Source organism: Trachurus japonicus, chromosome 21 (genome assembly GCF_045865225.1).
Source record: "Trachurus japonicus isolate A0001 chromosome 21, Traja_1.0".
Taxonomy (NCBI): domain Eukaryota; kingdom Metazoa; phylum Chordata; class Actinopteri; order Carangiformes; family Carangidae; genus Trachurus; species Trachurus japonicus.
This window is the reverse complement of record NC_140927.1, coordinates 16,780,742-16,783,864: the sequence shown is the minus strand read 5'-3', so window position 1 is coordinate 16,783,864 and position 3,123 is coordinate 16,780,742.

Sequence of the window (3,123 nt, the reverse complement as noted above, 5' to 3'; positions counted from 1 at the left end):
AATAATAATAAATAAATAAAAAGTATAATATCAATAAATTATAATTAATCAAAATTAAATCACTTTTGCCGTGAACCAGAATTTCATTGGTTAGTTGTTTCGGGTTAAAGGTCATATCCCAACATGCAGGGAAAAAAATGTATTGCATGTGAAAGTAAGTTTAGCCTACTTTGATTATATGGAAATGATTTGAGGGAGCTCAGTGGCTTGAACTGCACTCACAAAAGTTGGATGAATGTGGTCAGTAGGTTTGGTTGGGCTAGCCTCCTGTTTCAGAGCCACTGTAGGCTACATTCTCAGTTTAGGAAAGACATTTAAGAACATCTTATCTAATCTTTTTTTTTATAGTAGGCTAATATCAACTATAGGCCTATTATTTTTCATCTCAACCTAACAAGAAAATAAGATATTTCTGCAAACTCTCACCTATTTACAAAGCTTTGCACAGTTTTTCATGTGCAGTGGAAAAATATTTCCATCCAGTCGGTGGTAATTGTTGGCCCGCTGTTATGCAACACCATGCATTGACTGCTAAGTATGAACTCCTGATGTCTGTAGTGTTGAGTCCATGGCAGGAGCAGCCAGAGTCCAGCATGGGTGCAACTGTTCCAAGAGAGACCTTTCCATGCCTTGTCAGATACTGTTTAGCACTAACTCTGGCACATAATCATTACTCTCTGCAGCACACATCAATGGAAGAGTAAATCAGGTTGGTATCGAGCTCTGGGCATGTGCAGCAATGGGAAATGTCTGTGTGCCGTATCACACAATTTAGCTCACAGTTTATTTTACATTAAAACTTACATATTCTAGATAATATGAACTATTTTGTCTTCATTAATTCATTAATCCAACGGAAATTAACAGCATTTTCAATTACGCATAGTTACATGGAACATAGAGGTGTTGTACTTAGCAAAGAACAATAAATACTGCATGTGTTGTTGCACTTACACAGAATGCATCTGAAAACCTATTAGAGGAAATACTGTAGAATATGTACCCCCTGGGATATACTGCTATAGCATTCTAATGGCTATATCCATTGTGGTTTGTACCGACCATTATTGATCAAAGAGCCATGCCCAATAATAAAAGCAGCTCACTTGCTAATAAACTCTTTTATTTATTTTTCTTGTGTGTTGCAACAAAAACCTTGCCTGTACAAATTTGAATTTAAAATGTATACCTCAATATTGATCAGAGATTTTCTTTGGTACAGTAATTACAGCATATTGTTGTATCACCTTATGATTGAGAAGGTGACGGTTTTTGCGTTGCCAAGTTACTGAGGGAGTGGTTCACTTCGAACAGTGTGTGCGTGCAGTTCAGTGGTTGATATACAAAGTGAGTATGTGTGTGTCTGCCTTTCTGTCAGTCTGTGTCTCTGTCTATTAGCACATTGGGAAAGTAGGGGGAACTCACCACTACCTAATCTAATGGGATTTTCTTCCCATCTATCTACAGCAAATACAATTACAGAGCTGTTATGGGTAGCATTCTCAGATTTCTTTCTGAATTGTTTTTCATCATGCTCCCCCATGCATGCCAGTGGCGAGATCCCAGGGCAAATCGGCATCCTTTCACATACAGTATAGCATGTCTACATATTATTGCCCAGTTTACGAGACTCCAGGGGTGGGGACAGCAAACCAACTTCCGCCCATCCACCCTAATGCAGTCAAACAAAGGAGCTTCATGTCCTGTTGCTGGGCAACTGGCAAGGAGAATCTGCAGAATCACTCTTGATTTACTGGTCATTAAAATAAAGAGTCTGTAACCCCACCTGTTGCCATGAGTGAGGCTGTGCGCTGGTTTTAGTCATAGGCTCTCTTAGGTCATCTGACTGTCTAAAAATATATATGGATGTATGTAGTATACAAATAAACAAATACACCCATTTTGCAAAAGATAATTGCCATTTTGTTTCTCTCCTAATATTGAGAGTTCATGAGAGCATGGGCTTTGTCAGGAAAACACGTGAGCTATAAAGTAGGCCTACTGAGTGGGTGTGGCACAAGTTGATAATCACATCATCTTTGTGAGGCAGAATGGCAGAAAAAGAAATCTGCACTTTACCATCAGCCCTGTGTTTACTGCCTTCAGGATTCAGCAGCCACAATAGGTAAAAGCACTGCTGGACTATAATGAATATTTGGACTGTTGTTAATAATTAATAAAAATGTTCCACCCACTTAAGATGCTAATAGTTTCCGGCAGAAGCCACAAAGCACACTCAGAAACCAGATTCTAGCGTCATGCAAGGATATTTGCTCAAATGTGCAGCACAGTGAAATGACATGAAAAAGATGGCAAATAACACATTTTCACTGCTCCCCTCTTTGCAAAGAATGACTGAAATATTTTGAAGAAATGTTTTACATTTAGAGTATTGTCCCATCACTCAAGATGATTTACTTAAAGTCAGACATTTGTAAGTGCTGTCAATATCCCAAGAGATTGAAAGAATCAATATAAGTTGAACCATTAACAGTTTGAGTGCTCATAGTTTTGCACGTGAAATGGACACTGATAGCTTCAACATTTTACAGGTTCTGAAATGACACTAATGCTGTCATCAAGTTTATAACTGTAAAAGCTGATGCGTAACGCTCTAAATCATCTTAGTGATGAGCTCATTGGATCTGCTTTTTCAAAATTAAGTCGGAAAATTGTCATATCATGTCTACATGATACAATAATAACAATAATGTCTACACATTAACTTCATTTAGCTCTGATATCAATAACACCATTAACCAAAGATAAAACACAGGAAGGAAGCTGGGGTATTTGATAATTGTAAGAAATTATTATTATCAATAATGGATGAATAATAACTATTAAAATCTGAACATACAGAAAGTATTATTTAATTCTATAAAGAAACATTTAGGTTTGCTCTGACATTGCAGTGATACTGCAGTGTTCAGATTTTTCAAAATTTATTTGGAGTCAACATAACTTTGCACTCAAACATATATGAGAGAAAATTTGAATGATCTGATTTCATGGAAGTATCACCAGATATGTTCTCATTTTTTATTTGTAGTTATTTTGGAGATGGTGTTTGGAGCATATCACAGTATAATATGTATATTTAATGTAGGAACCAGAAAATAA